Raw genomic sequence first — 21,226 nt, forward strand, 5'->3', positions numbered from 1 at the left:
TTAGAGTTGTAAGGCACTTAAATGACTTTTTATGTAACCTCCTCTAGCAATCTTAATATCAGGGTTTTCGTCCACAGAACAGCGTCCTTTGCGAAGGGGCAAAGCGTCCTCATCTAGCCTTGCTCCTGACTGGCAGCAGCTTGCCTGGCACCCACCCCTGCCTAGGTGCGCGTTTGATAAATGTCTTGCCGGCGGCGACGTTCAGTTGCCATTCTCCACCACGCCGTGCACCTGCTCAGCATCTCGCAGTCTCCACGGCCAGTCCCCGAGCCCAGGACCCCTCCCTCGCCGCACGGCCCCCTCCGTTCATCCCGCCCGGGCCCTGGCGGAAACTGCCCGACCCCAGGCGGGAGCGGCGGGGCGGGCGGGGAAAGTGCTCGTAATCACATGGAGGCCCGGGCCCGCCCCATTGGCTGCGGCCGGGCCAGTCGCAGCGCTCGCAGGCTGCGGTTGGTCCCGGAGCTGCAGCGCCTGCTCGGGCCCGGAGTCCATGTTACGCTTTGTCTAATTCCCCTCGTTACAGAGTCATGTGCTGCTGCTCCAGTCGCCGTCGCTGCCGCCGCCCGTGGTGCCCCGGCTCCTCCGCCGCGCTTCGAGGTGGCCGCCGCGGGCGGGGCCGCGGGAGCAGGGTCCAGGGCGCCGCGCACCCCCGCCGCCCCGGCGCGTCCCGGAGCAGCCGCCGCCTGCCGCAGGTGATGCCTCCGCCTCCCGCCTCCGCCTAAGCCGTGGCTCGGCGGCCGAGCTGCCCCAAAGGTCGGTGCGTACCTCTCTGGGCCGGGGCCGGGGGCTCCGAGGGAGGGCGAAGTGCGGTGTAGCCGGGCGCGCCATCCTGGGTGCCCGCGGCCCCGCAGCCGGAGCGGAGGCTGCGGCTGGGAACTCGTTCCGGGACGGGAGGGAGGGAGATTGGGGGCAGAGGGCGGCGAGCCGGCCTGGAGACCGTTCCACTTTCTGCCGTCTGAGCGGCGGCGGGCCTGCGGGGGGGGGGGGGCAGGCGTGCACTCCGCCTGCTCCGGCTCCTGCCGCGCGCGCGCTCCTGGCTCTGCAGCCTTCCGCCCCATCGGAGTGGCTGGAAGAGCCGGTTACCGCGCCGCAGATCCCTCGCGGGGGCGGACGCTCTCTGTCTAGCCTTGACGGCGCCGTGCCCGCGAGGTGAGCCCTTGCACTTAGCCAGCGACGCGTCCCTTGCGCCTGCGTCCGGCGCCAGGAGCCCCGTGAACTGGGGCGGGGAGCTGAGCGCTGCGGCCAGCTCCCCGCGCGGGGGAGGGAGCTGGGGCCGCAGGTGCACCCGGCGCGCCGCTGCCCATCTCCGGTTTGGGTACCGGTATAATCCGCTTCCAGCTTGTTTGGAAGCGTTTGGGATCGAGACTTTCGCCTGAATCTCGTCCGGGGTCTTGAAAAATAGGAAAATTAGGGTGCTTGTCCAGAAAACCATCACCACTTCTTACTGGAGGGTTAAGGGGGGGAGCTTTCTCTTTTCTGTCCCCCTTTATTGGGGTATTCGTAGCCGTTAAAGAAACGAGATTTTAAATTTTTTATTTAAAAGCCATTTGCAGTGAAGAAGAATTGCTGCAGGTCAAGGGGAGGTGAGGTAGGTCCCTGCTGGATAGAAGAGGTGGGGAGTGACGGCCCAGGAGTTGGGGTGTCCGGCCGAAAGCCGAAAGGTAGGATTGCGGGAAGGAGAAAGCAAGTGCGAAGACAAGGGAAGAGGACTGGGGAGGTAGGCAGAGGTGGGGAATAGGTACTGCGGAATTCTAACTTATGGGGTTGGGAGATGGTCCCAGCTTGAGTCTCTCAGGCTCTTACTGTACTTGGCTCCTGTTGTTTCTTAGATTTTCCTCCTCTACTTTGGAAAATATTTTTTATTAGGCAAGAAAGCTCTGAGGACATATTTTGACAAAGACATAGAAGTAAAGAGCTGACTTCTGGAAACTTTTCTTGGCAGGTTTAGAAATAAAATTCCGTTAGGCACCGTTTGTTTTTTTTTTTCTTTTCTTTTTGGTACCGGGTACCGGGGATCGAACTCGGATCTTTGCGCTTTCGAGTAAGGTGGCGTAACCACTGAGCCAAATCCCCGGCCCCCAGACACCATTTATTGAGCATTTATTACATGATCTGGGTCGGACCTTGGGAGAATTTGGACAGGCAGGGAATTCCCATCTACAGTAATGGTGAGGACTGTTTTACTTGTCTACAACCAGGGAACAAGAATGACAGTGATTGATACCTTTCTCCCCAAAACCTTCTTGGGCCTCAGATCTTGCAGACTGTGGGAAGAATTCTACACCATAACGGTAAATGGGATCGTCAGTTGGCTTTTATTTTTTACAGCTCATAAATACCACCAAACACCTCCTCAGCTAGGACAGGGTTAGACGTCTTGCTTATGTCTTGACACCAATTGACCAAAACCTTGTTAAAATCCCAGTGTGAGGTAGGGAGAGAACATTAAACTTCGGTGATAAAAATAAGGATGTGGGAAAGTTGATTTGGAATGTTTGACTTCTGTATGTTACTTAGGGAGCCCTCTGTAAAATGATTAGGCAACCCAGCAAGCTGGGCAGAATCCCAGCATCTTGAATTGGCATGGTTTAGTTAAACGTTGGAAATTTTATCTTAGATTTGTCTCATTTTTATTGAGGGTATGTGTAGATTGTTGATTAAAATTGAGCTGATTGGGTTGGAGAGGAAAGTGTCCCCAGATGACCCAGACCCCCTGCCCTATCTCCTTCACTGCCATACGGAGTACTGTATGATGCAACGAAGTATTGAGCCATGTTCATATCTTTTTCTCCGTGCTATTTTTTAGCATTTAGAAAAGTTGAGGAAAACTTGGCCTTTTTCCTCCTTCAGTTTTATGTTGTGCAGAGCTTTTAAAATTTATTTTAGAAAATTCTGGTGCCTTTGTCATATCCAAATAGTTAAATTGTCTTGGTAGCCCTGTTTTGGAAATCAGATTTGAATTTATTCTCAAGTATAATAGGTAAATTTTGTCAAAACATGATCACACATCTGCTGCCGCCGCCCCCCCCCCCCCCCCCCCAGGTCTCGCCAAGTAGTTCAGGCTGGTCTTGACTCACTGTGTAGCTCAGGCTGGCCTTGAACTCTAAGCGATCCTCCTGCCTCAGCCTTCCAAGTGCTGGGACTACAGGCCTGTGCCACCACATCTGGCCACACGTTTTTTTGAAATGTAGTTTGTAAGAGATTTCACTTCTGTATAATTGGAGCTGGTTTGACATTCTAAAAAACACCAGTTAATATTTATTGAGTACCCGCAATGAGCACGAAACTGGGATGTTTACTGTGGGACTTCAACAAGGAAGGAGAGGATCCTTGTAATCACAGAGAAAAGATAAGACAGTACACAGTAGGAGACCAGCAATTATAGTTGTTCCAGAGTTCAGGGTGTTTGGAGTCAGATGAAAATGTGCGGGGAGGGGCACAAATCTGAATTGACTTTTGACAGTGCTTAGGCATGTGGTTGCCTCAGATTAAAAGCAATGAATACGCTCACCTGACTGGAGCAGAAAGTTTGACTAACCTAGTTAGAGGAAAACTTAACTACAAGTTAGTCATGTTAATCATTTTCCTCAAGACCACTGGCTCTCTACCTGGTGATCTTGCATTTGGCACATTATCTGGAGAGTTTTTGGTTATAATTGCTAAGGGACAGGTGTTGCTGACTTCTAGTGGGTAGAAGCCAGGGATGTTACTTAAATTCCTTCATTGTACAGGTCAGCCTCCCCCGCTAAATAATACTGTCCAAAATGTCAACAGTGTGGAGGTTGAGAAACTGCCCTAAACATGAATGTGAATGCCACTGTGGCTAAGTGAGGAGTCATGGAATCAACTGGAATTTTAGAGAGGCTTAATCTAGCTTGTTTAGTAAATTCTTACCTTGCTAGGGAGCTTCTCTGTTCAAGTACTCCAGTAAAAAGGAACTCCGCTTGTAAAGATATTCTGTCTAGTCCTCTGGACTGAGTGTAGTGCTATTATTTGGGTGGAAGTCTGCCTATTGGCAGCTTTGGCCAGTTGATCCTGTTCCTCTAGAGCTGCCCAGTGCCACAGGAGAGCCTGTCCAATGCACAAAGACAGAACGAGACCCCGTTCACCCCATGTAACTTTTCTAATGTTAAATAGCCCCAGATTCCTTCATGGAATCTGCTTTCTACATGTTCTCTTGGAGAGTCTGGAGCAGAATATGGTAATTGGGACATGACTAGCTAAAGAGTGCAGTAGTAGCACAGCTGTTCACTGAGACCTAGGCATAAACGTCTACCTAAACTGTTAAACTTAACAGGTGCCTTTTTATTTTTTAAACAACACCTACTGCAGACTCAAGTGCGGGTTATAGATAGTCCAAACTCTCAGATATTTCTTGCATGAGTTACTTCATCCTGTATTCATTTGGCAGATTATTTTTTTGAGAAGTTGAGGGGAAGTTTTTTGTTGTTGTTTGTTTTTGGTGATACTGAGGATTCAAACTCAGGGCCTTTGTACTGAGTTACATCCCCAGCCTTTTTCTTTTTTTTTTTAATTTTGAGACAGGGCCTGGCTAAATTGCTTAGGTGAAACTTGAACTTGCATTCCTACTGCCTTAGCCTCTCAGACTGCTGGAATTAATAGCATGCACATGACTGAGACCTTTGAATTTTGGTTCTCCCTTGTAATCCTATCAGAGAGGAGTGAGGATGACTTTGCTACAAACTTCCCAGTAATTTAATTAGTAGTATGTGAAACTTAATAATTCAGGGCATAGGTGGTCCTGTTTGGGAGCTCTGGCTGCTGAGTGATGAAGGGAAGTCCCAGAGGTTGACTTAACCCTTAGTTTGGGGGCTTCTGAGGAGTCTGTGTTCACCACCAAGCCACATTGCATTTACCTCTCTCCTGAGGTGCCATTTTGAAGTTCTTTGAGTTTGTTGCAAGCTTCTGAAATCTGTACTCCCTCCTCTGGGATCTTCATAATTCTGTTTAGACATCTAGAAGAGGGTTTTTAATATTGTATGCAAATCTGAAGCTTGCCAGATCAGAGTTGCTTTTCAGATTTGTGAGGAGGTAGACAAGATAAGTGGCAAAACCACAGATGGACTTGGTTCCCTCCCTGGCTGAGATTTGTTTTCTTTTCTTTTTGCTAGTATGCCTGAATACTTAATGATGGCTCTACATTGAGGGAAGGAAAGAGGATTGAGGCTTAGAAACAAACGTTTTTCCCAGAGCTGGGCTTTCACTCATCATTGGTGTAATTTCAGACTTACCTTGGATTTCATACATCTTCACTGACAAGACATTAGGAGTTATCATTCCCAGGTGTCCTGTGAAGCATGCAGGTCAGAAATCAATCCTAGGTAATTAATGGCAGGCTCTCCAAATGTTCTAGATTGATCCAACAAACTAGATTTAAATAAACTCCTTGGTTTGGGTGGTAGCCATTTCACAGTATTGAAGGAATGCCAAAGCAGAATGCCAAATCTCATAGCAAATGTGTCCAGCCTCTTATGAATGTCTGTTGTGCCCACCTGTGCTGGTGAGAGTGTACAATCTGCTGGGCCTCTTTCTGTACTGGTCTATATGAGAAAATTTTTTATATCCTTTGGAGATGAAGGATACTCTTATCAAAAGGAGGGCTGTTTTGTGAGGTTTCTTGAGGGGGAATATAGTTGAAAACCCTTACATATTGTTTGACATTTTCAAAGCCTATGTCAGAGTTGAAGTCACCTTGGAACAAAGAATATCGTATTATTTTAAAAAGAAATATAATAGAATATTAAAGCCAAAAGGGATTAACTCTTGAATTTTGTGGATGAGACTATTCAGACACAGAGATAATGTGAGATTACACACATAGTTATGGAGAGGGCATTACAGCCTGTCTACCTTAAAGTACACAAAGGCTAAGAATAAAGATTTCTCCTCTGTTTGGAGGTGTGTAAACAATGAGATCCCTCAGGTCTTATTTACATAATTAAACCAAAAGAAGGAACACACAGTGGACTTTCTAGGTTTACAGATGACAGTAAGCTCTTCTGGATTATGAAACATCTAACCAATAGGGATTTGCTCCAGGGAAACCACACTAGGATGTATTAGTCACCATGGGATTTGTAGGTGAGTTTCTTTGTGGGCAAATATGAGATCAAGTATTAAGGGAACATTCTGGAACTGCTGTAGGATGGTGTTTTGTTGGGAAAGTCCAAGGAAGCGCTCTGAAGAATACTTTCACCGTGTTGTTCAACTTACTGTTGCAGATGAATAGGATAGGAAATGCCTAAGCTTCATCAAAAAGATTTGGAAAACAGAAAATGTACTCTTAACTGTTTCCACTGAGCTTTATTCAAAGTCATGGGTATTTTACCTTAGGAAAGATGCTAATGTAGTACCTTGCAAGTTTGGACATTACTGCTACAATGTAAGCTCGAGGACAAGAACCTTACTTGTCCTTTACTCTGGTAAAAATGTTAGCATTTCCTCCATGTCTGGAAGGAGGTGGCTGAGAGGCCATGTTTTTGAAGCCCCTGAAATGCCTAGCATAGTGATGTAGGAAGCCTTGATAATTCACTTACTTCCAGTATTAATTCCACCTGAATGTGGTGTTGCAATTGCCTGCTTTTTGTGTTCCTGCTCTTGTACTATGTCAGTATGGTGAAAACAGAAACATACCTGTTTTGTTCTCCACTGATTTTCTAGGGCCATGCACATGGCAGACCCTCCAAAAATCTTTGTTGCCCAATGAAATGAAGTTTACCTTAAAGCTTTTTAAGATACGAATTCAGGACAAATGTAAAGGAATAGAGAGTATCACTTCTTAACCAACAGGCTGGGGAATATTTCAAGATGTGTTGAGACCCTTCTTCATGCCTCTGAATCAAACTCTCTGGAGGCAGAGTTTAATTTTGTTTTGTTTGCTATAGTCTCACTACTTAGTTCATCCTGGCCTGGAACTTCCCAGTCATCCTCCAGGCAGATTTTAAGTCTGAAAAAACTCCTGTCTGCCCCCAAATGACTCTGATGTCCATCTAAGACTGAGAACCACAAGACACCTTAAAAAAGATATTAAAGCATGTGTGGCTGACAAGCCTGTAGTGGGTTACTAAGACAAAGTTTGGAGGAGACATCAGACTCCTTAGAGTAGTGATGGCAAACCTATGCATGTGTGCCAGAGCAGGCTATTTGTATCACTGAAAGGTCTGAAAGGTTCACCAGCACTGCCCTAGGAGGTGACAAGCCAAGTCAGCAGATGGCCCACAGTGTGGCCCTTGGTGTCTCATGAGGTAGTGCATCTTGGACAGGGTGGCGACTCACAGTACATTTTTGGGCATTTGTGTCCAAGGTAGGTCCATGATGACAGTTTCACAGCCTAAGGAAAAATGAGAAGAATAAGTGTGAAGCAGCAAGCTTTTCACGTTTGATTTTAGTGCTAGGTTTATTCATTTTCAGGGGTCTTTTTATATCTTGAGTTCTGCTTCTTATTTTGAGGTTTTTTTGTTTCTTTGTTTTCTTTTATGAAAGGATGGTGATGGTTTGTTTCTTGGTGTCATTTCTTGTTTTCAGGTTTTAACATGGCAATTGTATCAGTCTTTCAATTTGAAATTTACTGGCCTGTGAAATAAAGTCTCAGAATTACCACTGCTGTGATGTTGAATCCTCCTCTTGACACCTGCTGTTGGGAAAGGCACACAAATATGGTGTTAAATTCAGTTAAAAGCATTTCTTTTCTTAAAGACTTATTTTTCCTCTTCTGTTTGCTGGTAATAGTTAGGGAAGTTGCCAGAGAAAGCTTCTTTTCTCTAGCAACACATAAATCCCATTGCTAAATCTTAGCATCAACAGATAGGCAGAACTGCAGTGAGTTCTAGAGAGCAAAGAGTAAAAGGAATGTGTAAGACATTCTTCTCTCTGAAAATTGTTGGCTGTCTCTTTAGATTTCACTGTGGAGATAGGACAGAGCCATCAGAGGAGGAGGAAATGCCATCAGTCAAAGTTCTCTTCACTGATTGTTCCCAACCCAATTGTAAGAAATGTTGGAAAAATGAAATTCTTGGAGAAATGACCCTCATGATGCTTACAATGGCGTTCTACCGAATGAGCTTATAAAATCAGTGTATTCTCAGCTATAACATTTTTAAACTTAGGAGATCAAATAATTGGACAGAAATACCCAAAGTTATTAATAATAGCAACTACTGTGTGTTAAACATTTACAGATTATCCACACCTTTGCTCTGGAATGTACATGTGTTTTCATTTAATCTTCAAAGCAATCTTAAGTGAAAGGCAGACTTACACGCACTTTACAGATGAGAAATTAGGCTGGAAAGGTTATATAATTTGCAAAACATATCAGAGGCATGGTGGAGGTAGAAGTTGAAACTGGGCTTGTTTTACTTTAAAGCCTATTCTCATATCCACTGTACTTTTTTCTCTACTTATTTTATAATACCTATTAATATTTCTGTTAAGTGAAACAATCAGATTCTGAGTTGTAAAAACACCACATGACTCTTCTAGTTTCTGCTTCTCCTTGAAGAGTATGCCTGTAGTGGTGCTCAGGTGTGTACACTTTGAAGGCACAGCTCGTGTCAACCAACAGTGATTTTAGGAAATACCAACCTGGAATTCCAATTGGATAAACATTTATCCTAGAATTAAGATGGTAATTTTTAATCACTTAATTGTCTTGGTGTTTTCTCCAGTGCTCTTTTATTTTATCACCAATACTGATAGAAAGCCACAGTAGTACACAAATTGGACCCTACAATAGCTGTTGTATTCAAGTATAGTATGTGAACATGTAGCCCTTTGCTAAGGAGTTGTGTCTAAGTGGAATAAATGCTATCACAAATATGTACAGTAAAAACAATCATTTCCCATGTCCCCAAAGTAAAAAAAAGAATCAGTATCATTCAGAATCTATTTATGAATTTTTATACTGAAGTATAATCATTTCAGTGGCGTGAATTCATTTGGTTAAATTTTCTATTAATATTTTTCATATTAACAGTCTATAATAAAATGCACATTGGGAAGTGGGCTATAATTATACATCTTAAACAACTCTACCCCCTTTTTATACATACATAAAAGAGGGGGGGATACTTCTTTAATTCTTTGAAAATATTTTTCTACTATAAAACATTCTCTCTTTTGCTTAGTTCTAAATTGTTTTCCTTAAAAGTTACTTGTATGTGGCAGATTACATAGTTATTAGCACCACGCCCTAACCAGCTGAGCTAACCAGCCATCACCAAATTTTATAGTTAATGGAATTTATGTTTTTCTTTTTTTGCTGTGCTAAAGATCTAACCTCAGGCCTCATGTACAGTAGGCAAGCACTGTGCCACTGAGCTAAGCCACACCCTAGCCTACCACCTGGCAAATTCTTTTTTTGGGTCGTGGTGGGGCCTTCACACTGAGCTACGTCTCTAGCCCTTTTTATTATTTTGTTTTGAGATGGAATCTCACTGAGTTGTCTAGGCTGGGCTCAAACTTGGGATTCTCCTATTCCAGCCTCCTGGAGTGATGGGATTACAGGTTTGTGGTACTATACCCAGCTCAGTCTGGCAAATTCTCTACCAAGCAGAAACTTTGTAATATCTGTCTCAATCATATACCAAACAGTACCAGAAGTGGGAGTCATATGAGATAATTCGTGGCATCTAGTACTTAACCTCGGGATAGAATCAACAGCCGGAAGTTCTCTGGGCTAAACTAGAAAATGGAGATCCTGCCTACAGAGGGTCTGTTTAGAAGTTGATGGTTGCCCTGTGAAAATAAGGGCCAGATTTTTTACCATAAGCCTGGAATCTGGATTATTATGTAAAATCTGATTTTAAAAGGTTGGCTAGTTCAACATTTGAAATAAAAACTTCTGTAGACTAAACAAAATAGCTTTGTGGGCTAGATACAGCCTGTCAGCTTAGGCCTGTAGAGATGGATTGCTCTGTAAGTGGTCAGGTAAATGGAAGCATAGCATTTGAATAAAAGCACAATATACTTTAAAAAGTCAATTTCAGTAGAATCAAATCAAAATGATTTTATCCTTTTTGTACCCTGCACGCATGCGCGCGCGCGCGCACACACACACACACACACACACACACACACACACAGACACACAGACACAGGCACACACGCACAGAGCAGAACAAAATCCCAGAACCCCAGTACTTGGAGTGGTAATAATTTCTAAGCTTTAAGTTGAGGATACAGCCGTAGTGGATACATTTGCAAAGGGCTATCCTGCCCGAGGATCAGGGAGAATTTGCAGAGTATGAGTTTCAGGGTTCAAATGGGCCCAGTGGCAAAATAACAAGAACCACTTGTAGTTTTGTAGAGATCAGCTCCCAGAAGGTAAGGGAAGAAGATTTGCTCATATCTTGAAATTGTTTGGGGAGCAAATAGGCAAGGAAGAAAGAGAAAACAGACTCAATGAATATGTATGTATTTTTAGTTTTTATTTTGAGACAGCTTCTCACTAAATTGCTCAGGCTGTGCTGCAACTTGGACTCTCTCTGCCACAGCCTCCCAAGGTGCTGGGACTACAGGTGTGTGCCACCACACCCAGCGTGAGGAGTATTTAGATATGATGCAGAATCTATGTGGGAAAGGCAATAAATACTCTTCCTTTCCTATTCCTAGTGCATTCGTTTTAATTCATGTCTTGACTTCTGCAGAAAGGAATTAGAATGAAAAAGGAGAGAAAGGATTTGGGTCAGAAAGGAGAGTATGGAATGAGAAAAAAGGGTGGGGGTAGTCCAGAGGGCAGCCTATGGCCAAAAGTAAACCAAGAAAGCACTGTGGAAGGCGCACTGTGTTAAGAGTACAAACCACCCCCCTCCCCCCCATGATGCTGTCTGAGAGGATGTGTACAACAGTTTCCAGGGAAAGGTGGATTTGGACCTGTGCCTCCCTCCCCCCACCCTATCATGCGGTGACACTGGGGCCGCTTTTGCTCTTGGGTACTCTGCTTGGAGAACAACATCTGATGTATTTTAGCCCCTTTCCCCCCATTTGGTCAGTGTCCCTATTCAGGACATAATCTCATACCAGTATTGGAGAAGGCCAAAGCTCCTGTAGTTTTATCTGCCCTTGGGAATGTCCTAATATGAATTATAATTTGTTGTATGTATGCCTTCTTCAAAAGAGAAAAGCGTGGTGATAGTATTTTAACAGATCTCTGTACTAGCCAAGTCTCGAATCCTAGTCTGAGAATAAAAATCTTTCAGTCTCTCAGTCATCTCAAGTATCTATTCATTGTTCCTGGAATTTCAGAATTTGGGGGAGAGAAACCTTATGATGCATCATCAGGTTTTATTCCAGTCTCTAGGACTGACACCATGGTGTGAGCTGAGTTGTGTCTTTCAACTGGTGTGGCTTTAGATTTCTAACACTTTAATTGCTTTTAGAGTAAATGCATTTTGAAGTTTGCACCTACCTTAGTTTATTACAGTAAGAATCTTTGTTGGTTGCTCTTAGAAACTGACTTGTATTGAGAGAATGAGTGCAGGTTTCCTTGCACTGTTGTTGGAAAGAAGGAAAATTCTTCAAATTCCACTACTTGTCCTTCTAGGGACTTTAGTCCACAGATGGAAATCCTGGAAGATCCTATCAGGAAGTGAAACTTACAAATATTCTTTGCACTAGTTTGGGGCACTATGGATCAACAAGTTCAACAAGAAGTCTCCTTTAACTTTCTTATAAAGTATACTTTTAAAAAGTACCCAATCCTACCAGGTGACTGACTCATCTGGAAGTTATAGTAGGAAATGCTTACGGAGCATGCCTGTGTGCCAGGCATAGTTTCGAGTGCTTTACATATGTATTAGCTCCTTTACTCTTCACAATAGTCTTGTTTTGTAGCAGAGGAAACCAAGGCTGGCTTTCCAGTCTGGCTGTTCCTCCCTGGCACCATAAACAGCCAAGTGATTCAAGGTCACATAGCTTGAATTGTAGTTAAGTGGCAGAGAGTTATGGTTTGAACCCAAGCAACTGAGGGTTTAGTATCTGTGTATATTTGGTCTTTCTAGGCTGTCATAATAATCACCACACATTTCCTTTAGAAATTTCTTTTGCTTTCCACACTGAGCTACATTCCCCAGCCCCTTTTAAATTTTTTGAGACAGGGTTCTGCTAAATTGCTCCTGCTTCAGCCTCCTGGAGTGTTGAGATTATTGATGTGTGCTACCACGCCCGGCTTCATATCAGTTTTAAAAGCAGAATCAGAGCTTGATTTTAAAAACAAATTAAAATTATACCCCTTCCCTAATACTTCCTCCCCAAAACAATAAGCAAATGAAATTGTGAAGACAGTTTCCATCTAGGAAGAGAGAGCTAATTTAAGGGCCTTCCTGGAACACTGTGCTAAGATACTGGACTGATCATTATGAGGGCTGTCATTGGAACCTTATTGCTATGACAGCCCTCATCCTTGGCACCAGAATTGTTTTCAAGAGCACAAAACCTGTCTTGTTTCACCTTTACCTTTACAAGAAATGCATCTGGTAAGCTTCCAAGAGCATTTTTTAAATTGCCATTTACAGTTGATGGAGGGCTGTGAGGCAGATCCGGGATTTGGAGCTTAGAGGACTTGCATTTTGGTCCTGATGTGTGACTGTGGCTTTCTGAAGGCTTAATCTTACAGGTTTCATCTGCTGTAAACGGCTGGGGGAGGATAATCATGGTGATGCACTTGGTTTGGTGAGGGTAAGGTGCTAGTATGTATGACAGTGTTTTGTTAACAGGAAAGACCGTGTGTTTTGGGCAGCGGGCCTTTGTGAGTCTTGCAATGCATTTTCTATAGGTGGGTGGGGAGGTAGGTGAGTGGGGAAGGTTTGTGCTGATCTGAACTCCATTCTTTCCAGTCCTCTTCTTACCTGTGTTGTGATGTAGATCGAGTGTAGGTGTTGACTCCATTTCTGGCCCTAACTCCTTTTCCTTGGTTTTTCCTTTTCCTACATTGGGCTTGCCTCCAGTCTGCCAACAAAGTGCTGTTTGTTATAAGGATGAAGCAGGCGATTCTCTGGGTAGCGACACTGTGGCTGTAGGCAGTCACTGTAGTTCAAAGAAAAAAGCCTGCTGGAGTAGGAGGGACACTGACAGGGCTTGTTCCTTAGAATTTTATACATTGATTTTTGGAGGAAAAAAAGGAAAATGAAGAGATGGCTTCTCAATAGAAATAATATGAAATGTCCTTCATAACAACAAAATTAAGGAGAAAGGGCTTTCAGAAGTTGCTGTTTATTACTTTGAAAATAAATGCTTCCTTTTTCTTGAGAAAAATCAAGTGCTTTTTGAGCATTTTCCATATCTGAGGTACACTCAGTAGGGTGGGAAACAAAAGTTAATAATAATAACCATGGCTTTCAGGTTGGTGCATTTTATGTGGTTCTCAGTGGGCCACTTTCTGTGTTTTATTCATACCTCAGGTGTGAAAGAGTCCCATTTTAAATATTATAGAATTGAGGCTGAATGTGTTTAGATAACCTGTCCAGGGTTACAGTGTAGTAACTGGACGAGCTAAGCTTTGTACCTAAGCCTTTCTCTCCACAGTATGAAAGATGAGAAAGAAATGCCCCTGCTGTCTTGGGGAATGGCTGGCTGGAAGCATAGGAGCCTATTAGGGTGCTTATGTTACATTTCAGTTAAAGGTTGACTTAAAAATTTTATCTGGAGAAGGGAAAATAATGCCTGTTTGAAGGGGAAACCATATTCTTGCATGAGCTATATTTTTTGGACTTCTTCCCAGAGAAAAGAGAGACTTCGTGTGTGTGTGTGTGTGTGTGTGTGTGTGTGTGTGTGACAAGGTCTCTATGTAGTTCAGGCTGGCCTTGAATTCGCTCTGTAGCCTAGGCTGGCCTCAAACTCTTGGTGATCCTCCTGCCTCAGCCTCCTGGGTCTGGGATTATAGGCGTGCGGCACCACGCCTAGCAGGAAAGAATGATTTTGATTGTAAAGATCAGGGATAATTTGAGCAGGGTATAGTGGCTACATTTAATTCTACCAATTGATTGGTTTGGGAGCCACCCTAAGAGGTCAGTCGTGGTTATGTCTCAGTGGGTCATGGAGGCTGTGTCTGTGGATACTATATATGGCCCCTGGCCCCTTCCTCTCTGGCGCTGTCCCCTTGCTCTGCTCCCTGACTATCATGAACTAAGTCTCTTTGTCAGGGCTGCCCTTCCACCATGATTTTCCTCTCTTGGAGCTGAGTTCCTCTGAAAGTATGAATCGAATTAAACCTTTCCTCTAAATTGTGGGTGTCAGGTATGTATCCCAGTGACAGAAAAGCTAATACACAAAGCTTGAAGGATGAGAAGGGTGGTGATCAGTAGAAGATTGTTGGGAGAGCTGAAGGAACGGTGGGGCAACAAAGTGGAGACAGGAGCAGGTGATGTGTTTTGGGAGTGCTGCTATGACAGACAATGGGATGCAGGAGGAATGGATGCCGGAGGAGTAGTTTGGACAGGTTTCAGAGAGCTGAGAGTGTCCTGCTAAGCAATTTGGATTGCATTTCATTGCCTTTGAACAAACGTTACCCCATTGGAGGTTCTTTTTTTTTTTTTCCTCTGGTACTGGAGATTGAACCTCATGTTTGTGAGGCCGGCACAGTGCCACTGAGCTAAATCCCCAGCCCATTGGAGGTTCTTGAGAAGGGAAATGATTTGCTCTGATCTCTGACTAGTAGTTCCGGTGTTGGGCTAGGTTGAATTATTATAGCAGGGGTATTCCCCACAGGATGGCACCTTCTGGTCACCTGGGAGTTTCTTAATGTGCAGATTCCAAGAGCACACACAGCCCTTATTCCTCTGATGCTTTAGAACCAGAGTGGAGATTGGGAAATTCATTCGTTCGTTCATTCATTCATTCATTCATTCACTCACTCACTCACAATACTGCGGATTGAACTGAGTGACATCCCTAGTACTAAACTGTTAAATTGTCCAGGCTGGGCTTGAGTTTGCAATCTTCCTGCCTCAGTCTCCCAGAGGACTAGGATTACAAGCATGTGCTCCTGGAGCCTGTGAAGTTCTAAAAGGCCTGCAGGTGGCTCTGGGTGTGGCCTGGTGTGGGAAGGTTTCCTGGGGGCATTAGGATATCCGGGATAAGAGTCTGGGTTGAGGCTAGTTTTGAGTTTGTCATTACCTCAGAAGGGGCCGGTCATCAAACCTAGGGATATTTAGGGTTTATAGTTCTCTTTTTATTCCCTGTAAATAAGCAATAGTCTCAGATCATTGTCACTTACTGAAGTTTTTCACATCCATTTTCCCTCTTCATGTCAAAAAGGTAGTGTGGCTCTGATCTGTAAGCTTTTTGCTACATTTCTTTTCTTTTTTACTAAAAATGAAGTAGGATATAAAGGCTTTCACTCTTGGCAGTCTGTCTTCCTTGATGGTCTCTCAGAAAGAGAACTCTAGAGTCTACTGCCTAGGATATAATCCTACTCGGCTACTTGCTAGCCGTGGGACCCCAGGAAAGTTATTTAACTTTTTTTTGGTACCGGGGATCGAACTCGGGTCCTTGCGCTTGCGCAGCAGGCAGCGAAACCACTGAGCTAAATCCCCGGCCCTATTTAACTTTTTATAAAATGAAGACACACTGGTATTTACTTGCTAGAGTTAGTTGTGAGGATAATTTATATAAAATGCATACAAGAGTTTCTGGCACATAGTTAACACTCAAATGTTAGCTGCTGCTATTTTTATTGTCAGTAACTCTACAGATGTCCAAAGGCAGTGATGGCAAACCTATGGCACGTGTGCCACAGCAGGCATGCAGAGCGTTCTCTGTTGGCACCAGAGCCAAGTTGCCCCAGCCACCAAGCATCGGATAACAGTGCACAGAGGGGCTATGTTGACACTTTGAGATAAATAAGTGGGTTTGGGGTTGCAGTTTGGGTACTCAGTTTTTAAAAGGTTTGCCGTCACTGCCCAAAGGTACTCTTTTCCTGTATTTTCTACATATTGAGAGCTTTACTTTTAAAAATAAAATTGTATAAATTACATTTAGAGTAGAAAGGGTGACATATTAGAAAGTCTTAATTATGCAATATTCTTCTTTCAGTTTTATTTTCTAGAAACATGCTCTTCTAGCTTAAACCAGCCTGCCAGGGTATCCCTGAGCCCATATCCAGGAAAGATCCTTTTCTTACGTGTTGGCTACAGAACTGTTACTTCATTTCTTCAGTCTCTTAGAGTTGTGTGATGTTTGCTTGCTCATTTCCAGGACCCAGCTTGAGTATAGGTCACTTTCCCCAAATGCTACAGACCTGCCTTACTCCTCTGTCTTGAATTTTACATCAGTTGCTAACTTTTAAAGTATAATTTTTTGGTGGGAAGATAAACACTTCTACCAAGGGAGAAACTATTTCTCAACATTAAAGAAATTAAAAATTATAATTTATGCTTAAAAAAATACTGTTAGTCCAAGTCTGAGCTCTCTATTTTCCCCCTTCCGTGTGGTTTGTGTATTTGCAAACTATTCTCATGACCTTCTTCCTGTGTGGCATACTTGTAGTGGGGCCAGATTAGACATACACCACTGACTTCTTCCTCTAACCTCCAAAATTTAGTCCTTGATCCCCTTTTTTTCCTTTGGGTTTTGTAACCAAGTCTTTTTGTTGAAAGGAGTATTATTTCTGTGGAACTTTCCTTATGTTATATAGAACAATTGAATGATCTTTGTGATGCTTGGATCTTAAAGTTTTACTGTGTTAGGTCAAGGTCTTGCTATGTTGCCTAGATGGTCTCAAACTTGTGAGCCTCTTGCCTCAGGGTTCTGTGTAGCTAGCATTACAGACAATGTATTGCTACCATGCCTGGCTTACATTTTAAACATCCAGGTTCCTTTTGCTTAATTCATTCTTGGCAATTCAGGTCTAGAGGTAGGGACATTCTCAGCCCCTCCCTGCAAATTAAAGGGAACACAAAACTGCAGCTGAACTTGTTTTTTCTTCACTTCTCTGTTAGTTTAACTGAGTTCATTGGCTCACCTTCATTTGCCCTTTTCACACCTTACAAATTAGTGTTATATTCAAACTTGATTATAACAGTGTGAATGATTTCTAAGTTACTTTAAATAAGAATCGAATACTTACTCCTCCTGGCTTTTTTCTTCATCATAGTAGTACAATAAATATAGCCAGTAGTTTTTCTCCATAACTGTATAACTGCTATGTGGTTCTTGTAGCCATGTAAATTTCAGCTGATTTAGCTGTCCTGATTTCATAGACATTGTATCCACTGCTTTACCAAGATCCAAGCACACAGGGTTCACTGTATTCTCTTCCTTTGCTAATTCACTCCTATCCAAGCCAGGCAGTCCTGGAGCCTTGAAAGAATTCTGGTCAAGGTGAGGAAGCAGCTCATCTTCCTGGTGTTTCCATTTCACAAATCTCTTTTCTCTTTCTTTTTTTTCTGTTGTTATTTTTGTTTTGTTTTGAGACAGCATCTCACTATGTAGTTCAGGCCAGCCTTGAACTCCCTATGTAGTCTCGAACTCACAGCAATCCTCCTGTCTCAGCCTCCCAAGTGTGGAATCCTTTCTTTTTAATATTCATTTATTCAGCAGTGTGTACCAGGCTCTCCATCTTTGACCTCCAGAAGCTTTTGATCTATTGCCCCTGAAACCAGTGGTTATATTATTGTTACAAAAAGGAAAATCTTTGAGCTGCTTCTATTATCCCTTTGCCATATTCATGGCACTGTACCTCATTAACTTTCATTCTGGAGGAAGCAAACATAATCCAGGTGTCCCATTGGTATTAAAATGTTTGGTTAGACTAAGCTACCTGCCTTCAAAATAGTTTAGGGACCACCACACATTTTATTTTGTTTTTTAATCTTCGAACATTTTTCTAATGATTTGGAGGAGAAAAAAAGAACTATTTGCAGAAATCCCACGTATCAGTGAAACAATTTCTTACACTTACCAATTTTTTATATCAGCAAAGTGAAATGTTCCAACATGGTCATATTTTTAAAGTTATCTTTCAGGGTAAAATGGAAATACTATAAAGTCAGATGTCAAACTTCAAATGTTTTCAGTGTTCTGTATTTTAGGAATTTTTGTGGCGTTTACACCTGGAAAAAGCAATTTGTAAAATCACCAAAATAATTGTGTGCTTTATTTTATACATAGTGATTATTAGTGTTAATCTCCTATTTTGTAAAAAAATGCATACTAATGGTTACAACGTATGAAGATTTATTGCCATATACAGAAGATCAAAATAGCTTAACATAAAAGTACTTGTGAAGTAAAATCTTGTGCATTTTCAGTACTTACCAACTGGTAATCACAAAATATTTACTATGAAAAGGAAAATCCAACTTTTTGATATGTTTTTAATAATCATTCTTACTGGGGGCTTGTCATAAGTTTGATATACACAGCATCTTAGAAATATCCTACACACCCTTTTAAAAGACAATGCCTACTTGATTTATATCTATAAAAAGATGTCAGGTAATATTTGGGAAACTAATCCACTAACTTTAAAGAAATTGAAAATTCAGATGGATAGTCTTACAAAAGACGGCTGTATGTTATAACTATAGCTTTGGTCCCATCTTTAATTGAGAAACATCTGTATAAAACATATTTTTATATATATATATTTGTACCTCTACAGAAAGGCTCTAAAAAAATTTGAATAAAATATTTGGTTCCCTTTTCTATAGTTATCCTTTAAAACCCTTATAGATACATTTGGTTTGTCTGTCTTTATAGTATATATAGTGCACTTTTGGTGTTCATGTCTTGTTCCCCATTTCTACTTCTGTCACCAACTTAATACATGTTCCTGCCATTTTTAGTGTAAAAGTTACAGCAGCTCTATCAGGTCTGTGGTTTAAGTTGCCATGCTGCTAGAAAGTATGCTTTCTCTTTCCAGCTGTTTACCCCTTCCTGGAAAAAGTAGTAGCTCTCTGTAGCATTATGGAGTTTCAGTGGAACTAAATTTTTGCCATTAGAAACTGGCGTTAGGGCCAAGGATTTAGCCCAGTGGTTCCGTTGCCTGCCTCACCATGCGCAAGGTCCTGAGTTTGATCCCTGGTACCAAAAATACCTAAAAAGAACCCAAAAAACAAAAACAAAACTGGTGTTATATTGAACTATACATTGAGAAATAAATCAGAATAAATTTTTTAAATTTTTTTTACTTACACACAAAAATAAAAATGTTTGGTTAAGGGTGGGGGTGGTGGTGCATGCCTGTAATCCCACCACTAGGGAGGCTGAGGCAGGAGGTTCACCTCAAGGTCAAGGCCAGCCTGGGGTACATAGTGAGTTCAGGGCTGGTCTGAATGACAGACCTTGTCTCAAAAACAAAACAAAACAAAAAACCTTGGTTAAAAGTAGAGTCTGGCTAAGCAGGCTGCCTGTGTGTGGCTTTGGGAAATCAAGATCTCTGTGTCTGTTTCCTGACCAAAAAACATCAAGATAATCAGTAATGAGTGAGTTGATACATGTAAAGTGATTTCCATGTTTTGAACTAGGGTTAGTTTAAAAGTGGAATAGCTTTCAAAAGTTTATAATAAAATTTCTAGATTTTCTAGGTACTTTTTATTCTCATCCTGTTTTCCATAGCATCCCACTATAAGGCAAAGAAAAGGGGATGAAAATCAAAGGATCCAATTTTGCAACCTTACTCATGAATTGTATTTTTAGTATTAAATGCTGTTATAGTGGATAACTCAATTGATGTACTAAAGATGGTGATATGTGACTTTTTCCCTGCCAGCTCCTATATTTTGCTACTTCCAAATATGTATTATCCAGATATGTATGTATTTTTAGTTGGACCCAGGGTCTTTGCACTGAGCTGTACATCCCAGCATTTTCTCTTTTTTTTTTGAGACAGGTTTTGCTAAGTCATTTAATTGTCTAGGCTTGAACTTGTGATCCTCCTGCAGCTTCCCAGAGTGTTGGGATTTTGGGTGTGTATCACCATACCTGGCTTCCTAAAAGTCATTTTTTGTTTTTGTTTTTGGAGACAGGGTCTCACTATGTAGTTCAGGCCAGCCATGAAATCACAATGTAGCCCAGGCTGACCTTGAACTCATGGTGATTCACCTGCCTCAGCCTCCCCAGTGCTGGGATCACAGGTGTGCTCCACAATGTCCAGCTCTTAAAGTCATTTTTTAAGAGCATTTTTTCCATAGTAATAAACATCGCATTTATTAGATTTGTTACTACCAATTCAGTTGTTGGACATTAAAATATTTTATTTTTAAAATGAAAATTCCTAAAGAAAACTAAAACAATTCTTTAAGGAAGGAACCAGAGGTACCCACCAGAAGATAAACAGACAAAACATGCTTTCCAAAGAAAAATGTACTATAGGGCAGTGCTTAGTCTCTGTGGTACCATGATCAACAGTCAGTAAATAATTCAAGGCTGTTCATTACTAGCTGTCTATACAGGAACATTTTAAACATTTTTCAGTTGTGTGTGTTCATATTTAGCCAAACTTACTTACCTTCCTTCCTTCCTCCCTCCCTTCTCTCTCTCTGTCTTTGTGGGGGATGATTGAACCAAGGATCTTTGCACTGAAGTACATCAGGTCCTCCCTCCCTGTTTTATATATATATATATATATATATATATATATATATATATATATATTTTTTTTTTTTTTTGTACTGGGGATCGAACTCAGGACCTTGCACTTGCGAGTCAGGCAGCGGAACCACTGAGCTAAATCCCTGGCCCAATGTATGTATTTTTTGAGACAGAGCCTTGCTAAGTTGCCCAGACCGGGCTTGGACTTGTGATCCTCCTACCTCAGCTTCCCATAATGCTGGGATTACAGGCGTGTGGCACCACACCCGGCTTTTTTCATACTATGCCTACAAAATACAGTAAATCAGCCAACATGGTATACTTGACATATATTAACTGAAAAAACCACAGGGTAAACTTGAACAAATTATATTAAGGTTTTGTCTATCACAATTTGACCAGAGGATCTCTCTTATTTAATTATTTTATAAAATGCTACAGCCCAAAAGCATATTTAACCCGATTTATATGTACTTATATTGCTATAATTTAAAATCAGCCCATTGCAAAATACAGTTTATACTTTACATTGTACTAAACCATAACAACATGATGAGATAGCATGATGCATTTAAAAGAGAACTTCACAAGGCTAAGTTTTCAAAGTGAGGTTTTTCTGAGTAAAAGCTATGTAGCACAGACTAAATCCATAGCCATAATGCACCCACTCATCTCT

General features: G+C 42.1%; 1 protein-coding gene across 1 annotated transcript in view; it reads left to right on the forward strand.

Annotated features, from left to right (window-relative positions):
- Positions 1-618: 618 nt before the first annotated feature.
- Lrrc8d (leucine rich repeat containing 8 VRAC subunit D) overlaps positions 619-21,226 on the forward strand; it is a 120,762-nt gene continuing 100,154 nt past the window's right edge. The window contains exon 1 of the mRNA XM_087213063.1: positions 619-753. The gene's annotated coding sequence lies outside the window, so the exon portion shown is untranslated. The remainder of the gene's footprint in view (positions 754-21,226) is intronic.

This window comes from Heterocephalus glaber, unplaced genomic scaffold, assembly GCF_053883595.1.
Source record: "Heterocephalus glaber isolate CG9 unplaced genomic scaffold, H.glaber_assembly_v1.0 deba00001442, whole genome shotgun sequence".
NCBI lineage: Eukaryota > Metazoa > Chordata > Mammalia > Rodentia > Bathyergidae > Heterocephalus > Heterocephalus glaber.